This window comes from Calypte anna, chromosome 1 (genome assembly GCF_003957555.1).
Source record: "Calypte anna isolate BGI_N300 chromosome 1, bCalAnn1_v1.p, whole genome shotgun sequence".
NCBI lineage: Eukaryota > Metazoa > Chordata > Aves > Apodiformes > Trochilidae > Calypte > Calypte anna.
Window position 1 is genome coordinate 168,834,315 of NC_044244.1, and position 8,215 is coordinate 168,842,529.

Consider the following 8,215-nt stretch of genomic DNA (forward strand, 5'->3'; position numbering starts at 1 on the left):
CTAACACCCCACAAAGTTTAAAACTCTTCCATAAAAGGTGGCCCCAGATGGGTAATAAATTTCCCTGAATCTCTTCTCTGCAATTTATGCTAAAACTTGTTTTATATGAGTCTTGAAGACTGTCCAGTGATGTCTCATAAAGGCTGTCTTTGGAGTAATGACTTTTCAAAGTGCTTTCACCTTCATCTCCAGTGATAGGGCATCACAGACAGGTGGACTTTCTTGGGATGGCATTTTGCAGAAAGTAAAACTAAATCATATTGTTTCTAAAACAGGAGGATGGTATATGAAATATAACCTGTGTCTTGCAATACTTTGAAATTTGTTCATTACAAATACAGCAGAATAAATTTGAGAAACAAGGGTGGCCACCCCTCTGTCCCCCCTGGGAGACCAGTTCACCCCTGAGCCTTCTAGGAATCCACGTGGTAGCATCCTCTCCTAGTCCACTCCCTGGGTTACTGTTGCCTCCTCTTGATGGCTGCTCTTTATGGGGGAAAAAAGCATGGGCTTCTTGTGTCTCTTGTCAAAACCTGTCAGTCTGGGTTTAACTTTTTGTATTGGTGCAGTCTGCTGGGTTTTTGTGGCAAGCCTGCATCCCCACTGGGCACTCAAGACCCCAGAGCAAGAAAAGCATAAGACCTTTCAAAGGAAAAATTCCCATCTTTAGAGATGTGACTGATTTGAAGGTTTGGGGAATTTCTGCAAAGCTTCAGATCTGTCCTGCTGTGCTGGCAATCACTTCTTCCCAGCAGGATGATCTCCCTGCCTGCCTCCCCCTCCTCCTCCTCCCCAGCAGCTGATCAGGGTACATCAGGGAGCTGTGGGTGACACAGTGGCCTCACAGGCCCTTGAGGCAGGCACAGCTGACAGGAAGGATCAGCCACACACTAAACTACGGGAGCAAGATCTCACCAGCAGCCAGGGACAGAATCTGTGATCCTGTGATCTATGGTCATACCTATCAGAGAAAAGTAACTAAGTAAAATATTGTCAGTATATAACTTATTCTTACCCTCCCAAAAAAATGTCTAAAGAGTGTACAGCTAACATTTTGTGACAAACTTCCTCCTCAAGATATTGATGAGCTGGCAATACATTTCAGTATAGTTTTATAATGCCAGGTAAAATCATTTTTGGACAGTTAACACACACTTTTTGTTACTCAGACAATCCAGTGATGCACCTCTGGATATGAAAAGGGAACTGATTGAGCCAAACCCTGAAAACTTTGAACACATGCTGAGTTTGGAAAACGATTCAAACAGAAGAATATTTAACTTACTTTGGGATAACTGCTGGGGGATACAAGGAATAATTTTCCTTTTGGTATGCATTGGTGGAACTATATTAAAGATCAGCTCAGCCACCCATTGTTAAAAGGGTCAGCATCCAAGACTGACACTGATTTGTTTATGTCACCACTTAAAGAACGTGGCAAAGGCCACACATGACATCACTTTGCACATCACCATGTGGCAAAGGCTCTATGGGCTGGGTCCAGTTCATCTTGCAGAGGCCAACCTGACCATGTTAAATGCAGGAGGCAGGGGAACATTTACACTGAGGCCACAGAAAACTAATGATTCTTCCCACTGCTTGGGGTTTGTTTGAGGTTTTTTTTTCTGTTCAGATGCTTTGTACCTCACCTCTCAGGGCAATGAAGGTTTTGCCTTACCTAAAGGGATGGCTGTGCTGTGTGGGAGCAGCCAAACCATCTCCCACTGCAGAATCCTGGTGCAATCCGTGCCCCTCTCTGTCTGATGCCCCCAGAGCAACAGGAGATGGAAAGTCAAAGCAGTCAGTTCCCATCTGGGGACAAAAGGCACAGTGGAAAAAACAGCAGCTTCAGCAAAAAGAAATGGTGAACACAAAGCCTGTAGCCTGGGGGAAGCTGTCTAGAAACCATCAAGGGTTTGCTGCAGTTTCCAAGGTAACTTCCATCTTCTTCAACCCAGGTGAGGCTCACTCAGCCTTTACCAGCACACAGGCAGAATACAAATAGTGGGGCTGAGGTGGAAAACAAAGTGCACATGAAATACCACATCTAACCCCAGCTGCTCTGCTGGTGGCTACTTGACTTCCACATCTGCCCACAGAGGCAAAGTGCCAGGAATTAGGAATTCGGCCACCGTGGTTGAAGCTGCATGACTCCCTGGCTGCCAGAGACCAGCCAAGTAATTCAGAAGTCCTGTAGGTGGCTTTACAGCTGGATTCATGCCTTGAGAGCCCAGGGACCCTGTTAATGCACAGCTCCTTGGTGTCCACACCACACGGTGCAGCACGGTTTGGCTCTGACCTTCCCTGCATGCTCACCTGAGAGCATCCATCAGTTCCTGTGCCTGGCACTGGCACCAGATGAGCTCTGGAGAACCTTTCCAGGGTTCTTTTGGGGAAACGAGGCAGTCAAGACTTCTACAACTTCATCTCCATGGCAACCATGTGAGAGCTGGGCTGCTCTCACAGGAGAACAGGGGAGCTCTTCATGCATGAGGTTACACAAGTCAGCTGCTCTTCACCTCTGCAGGGCCTGCTACCAAAGCCACTGGGTTTTAATTGCACCTCCAAGATCAGCACAAGAGAGGAAAATAAGAGCAGTGAGAGGATGCTCTCACAGTCATGTACTGAATGCTTTAATTCTTTGATGTACCCATTATTTCACACAAAAAGAAAGTGTTTCCAAGAGCAAAGAAACCAAGGCCATCACCAATGGCTTCGTGTGGTTCTTCCTATCACTGTTATGCTGTGCACAGGCAGGGAACCCACCCCAAAAGTTCCAGCTTCTCACAGACTTCACAGATGAAGGGCAGAGTGATGGCTCCTCTGCTGCCCCTGCCCCAGTATCCTCTCTCTGTCACCATCACACATCAACATCTTCCCAGGGGAGATGGAGGTGCCCCACTGAGTCTGAGCCACTGCAAGACCACCACTGCAGAGATGAGGGTTCTGGATGATGCTCTTGAGGGGGTTTCTGCACAGTCCTGATGCTCTGGAAGCAACCAGAGCATGGCCAGGAACCAGAAGGGAACCTGGCAATGACACCCACAAACATTGGCTGAAAAACTTGGCAGCAAGAGGCCTTCCTTTCTAGGTGTTTGTGGCTTTTCTGAAATATTCTGTCAGCTGGCATTACCTATCCAAGGCATGAGTCCTGATACACCCACAAAACTCTGTATTATTTTTCAAGTATTTCAGAACACAAACTCTGATAGCTCTGCTGATATTGAAGAATTCTTAGCCTTGTTTTTCTGAGAAGCTCTTGTTTGAAATACAGAATCCAGGAGTCCTGTTAGCATCAGGAAGATTTTATTTTTTACCAAATCCACCCCCATCTACAAGGCTTGGACCCTTTCAGATCACATATACTGAGGAAACACAGAACACTCCCTGCTCTGGCAGTGCTGCCCCCCCAGGCAAGGGGGATGGCTGAGATCTACCCACTTGGCAGGCAGGAGCTGTAGGAATGCCAGGCTGTGAATATCTGTGAGCAGGGAGCCTGCCCACCCCATGGGACCACTCTTATCCCTCTCTGTGGCTGGGCTGGCCTGTGGGACCCTCATGGACTGCAGAGTAATGCTCTTTGCCTTGTCCCTTGCTGGGATGACAAAAGGTCTCACCATAAGCTGAGGCAACCATTGAAGTTTCTGTCCCACCCCCATGTGCCAAATCCTGCTCATCAAGGTCCTGGAAGAGAAGGTGGAAGGAGCTACCTGGCTAATCACTGGTGGTGATCTTCACTAACACTGGGAAATAGACACAGTCCAACAGGCTGATACATCCTGGGACATGGACCTCAGGCTTTCTCCTTTGACACCTCCTGTATCCCTGCTCTGATAAGGGAAAAACACTGCTCAAGAGTGGACCTGGAACCTCTTGTATGGCTCTAGGCACACAGAAAAGGTACAAACCCCCACCAGCATCCAAATATCAATAAGGAGTGAGACAAGACATGGTGCAGACATCTGCAGTATCATCCTATTTTGACTGCTGCACACTCCTAAATTAGCAGCCAAGCTTTCTTCATTGCAAAGTAACAATAAAAACTCTCCATGGAGAGAAATTCTTGGTTTAGTAGCTAAGCTGAGACAGTGGGGATCTGCCAAATGCTGGGGAGTTTGAAATGCAATAGGCACAACTTTGCAAAAGAAAAAGAAAGCTTTTTTTCTCAGCCTGTCAAAAGATACCATCTTTAACTCTTTATAGGAGTTGGCTGGAGTGCTTGCAACAGGCAACATTTCTTACACTGCAGTCATTCCATTTCTGATCTCCCAGCCCTGATTCTGAAAGAAAACCAACAGAACTCTCCCTGGGTAAATCTCATCACTTTTATGAATACTTACACTTCAGAGAACATTACTACCCTCATCTTTTCACCATTCCCATTAATCTCTCAGTGCTCTACATTGTGCTGCTTTTATTGTACAAATTACCTGCCTCTCTTTTCTCCTTAGGAGATAACCAGCAGTATCCTCTTTATATTCCCTGGGTGTTGTCAAACACAGTACTAATTAAGCCCAGAATAACTGTTCCCCAGGTACAGTTAGGTATGAAATTCCCTGTGTTTTTCCTGAGGAGAGCGTGTGCCCCAAACCTTCTCTCTTTCTCCAGCTATTTTGCCTGGCTTCATAAAAGCCATTACACCTACCTAAAAATCTTTCCATTTAAACCTTTGGCTCTAGCATTACTGCCATCCCAAGAGGCTGCTTGCAGTGCAAAGAGGAGGACCATTGTACAATTAGGTGTGATGTGTAAAAAATGAAGATGTAACTCTATGCCATGCCTCACAGCAGATCTTAAACTCTGTTGCACAGGACATTTGAGCACTAGTTTAAAACCAGTGTTCATCTTTGACTAGCAATGTTGATGAACAGCTAAAAGCCCTGGAGCAGCTCATCATCTGCCTTGCCCTTTCAGCCCCTGCTTGGAAGAAAAGCTTCTTTGGCTCTTCAGGAGGCTTCTCTCTGGAAGAGAAGCATCATATAAACTGCCCTTTCACTGAGCCTCAGTTTCCCATCTATAGAATAATGAAATTGTGGTCTCCTTCAGTCCTAGAGAGTCAGGTTAAGACCTAGCTACTCCAGCCTGCTGTCTCCCCCATTGCTGCTTGTGTTTGCTCCTTTTGCACTGCTGTACTCTGGGGGTTTGTACAGCTTCTGACTCTCAAATTACTGTGTGAGTAGGGCAGTGTGTTCTACCAAAACTTCCTGGATCACCCATATACCTCCTTGTCCTGGTTTGGACCAGGATAAAGGTGATTTTCTGTCTTGTACTTTTGCTTCCAGCTAAGTCTCTTGTAAGTAGTTGCACTTGCTGAAATTAACAGCAAGTTTCTCAGACAGTGTCTGCTTCTAGGACTGATAGCACTCGATGTTTATAGTTACTGCTAGAGACTGGGATGCAGAGCCAAGGACACTGCTCAGCTCTGAGGAAAACATTTTCCCTCCAGAAGGAAGAAAGAGGTCCCACCTGCAGCCCTCCTTTGGGGAGGAATGGACAAGATAGATGCCAGAATTGACCAAACAGAGTATTCCATCCCATACCTATCGTACTCAGTATAAATTTGAGGGATCACAAGAGTCAAACCCCTTCCTGCCCTTCCTGCCTTCCCTGCTTCCCTTTCTTCATCCGTTCCCTGTTTGCTTCAGCATCCTGGAAGGATCCTGTCCGTTCCTCCGCCTGTGGTTCCGATCCTTGCCAGCCCATAGCTGTGTGTTCCTGCCTCCAGCTCCCGACTGCTGCTGACTCCAGGAGTCCAGCCTGGACATTCCCAGGGCTGCCCTGCAGCCTCAGTGGTGACGTGAGGGTTATGGTGGGAAAAGGGGGGAAGAGACGTGGTATCCATTTCCCTGTATATTTGTATATGTTTAGTAATTTTTCCTATTTATCATTACTGTTTCATTAAAGTTGTGTAGTTTAGTTTCCAACCCATAAGTCTCTCTCCCTTATTCTCTCTCCTTTCTCTATCAAGGAGGAGAGAGAGATTAATAGAGAGCATCTGTTACTCAGTTTAATTGCTTGGCCAGTGTTAAACCCTGACACACGTCCTCATCCACAATACTGTCTTACAAAAGACTGCATGACTGAACGGAGGGAGAGGGCCTGAACCTCTTCTTGAGGGCAGGTATCCTCACCAGGAGCTTCTCTAGGTGACTTACCCAGCACCTTGTAAGCCCTCAATGCTATGACAGCAGTCATCACAGAAGATCCCATGGCAAAGAAGCATTGCTTGTGGAAGGGACAGAGGGTGCAGGAGTCCTCACAAAAGGAGATCAGCCAACATTGCAGGAATGCCCTCATGGGAAGCACTGACCACATGGGGCTGTGCAGAAGAGCAAGGAGCTCTGGGACCAGCAAGTATCCAGCCTGCAGGGTGGCTTAATGAAGGAGCATCACCACAGTATGCACTTAGCTCATAATAAGGACCAAAAGAGGTGATAACCTGTGGCCAAGCATTTAATAAAGCATGGAGCTCGTCTGAGGCTTCTCTCATACTAGGAGTATTTTGAGCATCTCCTCTCTGAGGCTGCTTCTCTAGTAAATGGGTTTACACTGCTCGCTCTCTCTCAATGGATCTTTAGCAGGATCTCTTTCCTCAATTGGACCTCCAATTTCCATATATTTATGGCAGTATAGTATCTCTGAGATTTGATTGATAGTGGTGGACGGTTCCAAAAGCTGGGGAGAAGACAACTGTCAAGCAGAAATACACCTACAGAGACAGCATGACCACAAAGACCTCCTTCACGTAGGAAAACAGGCTCAATGCTATGTAATCATGGCATTCAAGGCTCTATTATAATATAGGAACTTAGAGATACAAAAATAATGCTGTGTGGGCAGCCTAAATTTTGACCTCCTTTAACGTACAGCTACTTGACTTTGCAATTTGAATGACTCCTCATAAAAAGCATTTTTATATGCAATGCAGTACCTTGTGTGAATGCCTGTTAACCCTGCTGCAGCTTCATGTTTATGTGGAGGAAGATGCCTTTTAATTTTGTGTTGATTTTCACCTTTCTTACATTCTTCCCACACACCCCCTCCCCCATGAAGAGCAGGTTCAGGAGCACATGCACAGAAATGCAGAGGATCAGTGATGCTAAAGCCATCCACATCTTTGTCCCCATGTCACTAAGGACAGGAGGCTGATGAGTTTGAGCCTTAAGCCTTGCACGGACAGGCTTACTGAACTTGAGAGCACCACTTGTGTGCAGGGGGATGACCCACTTGAGTAGAGGCTGTGGAATCTGCCCCTAGTTGTAGAGCCTCTTTCTTCATAGCAAATGTGAGCTGTTCAAACAACACTCAAGTTTCTGCTTTGGATCACTGTTTACAAATACAGGCTCACAACAGTGAAAAAAGGGGAATTTGCAACCAGCCAGCACTTACTTCTCTGGCACTTCCCAAAAGCAGATAAGAGAAAGCATGTTTCTGTAGAGGGTCAGAATGGACAATTACTGTAAATACATTAAAAAGGTGTTATTAGCTGCCAGAGATTTCATATTTCCTAAGGAGAAGGTGAATACCTGGAATTATTAGATTAGAAGAGCAATTATCAGTGGAGAGACTTAGATACTGAATCTTATCTTTGACAGGTTGTCAATGATTTTTTTAGACTAGGGAATTATCACAACGTTTTCAAAGTACCAGCAAATTTTCTAGTGAAATGCTGCATGGTTTTGGGTGATTAACTGAAGCACCTCAGTATGGCTGTCAGAAGCAGTTCAACACCATCACTCAGCAGACAAGGGATAGTTGAATATCCAAGCCTTTTTTATGTACAAACATATCAGATCAGCACTCACCTGGCCCAAAGGCAATGGCTACCTGCTCTTACATTTGCTTCTCTCTGCATGAATTCACCTGCTACTCCAACAGCCACTTCAAAGTCCCTCATGAAAACTACAGTTGTCTTTCAATTAACAACATCTTAGAAGAGAAAAAATGTCTTGACCCGAAAGCACTCAAAATGGACCCAAATCTGCAAGTCACTGAGATGTGAAAACACTCAGCATGACCTGTCTTGGTTTTCTAAAGCTCAGGTTTACTGAGCAGCCACCTCAGTGAGTTAGTGTTCTAATTTCTAATTTATTATTAATATTTCTAATTTAGTGGCCAGCTCTTACTCTGTAACAAACTGCTTATGCCAAGAAATTCTATGATGGGCTGGCAGGCACAGGGGATTCACTGTCTCTGGGTTGTTTGCAGCAGAGGC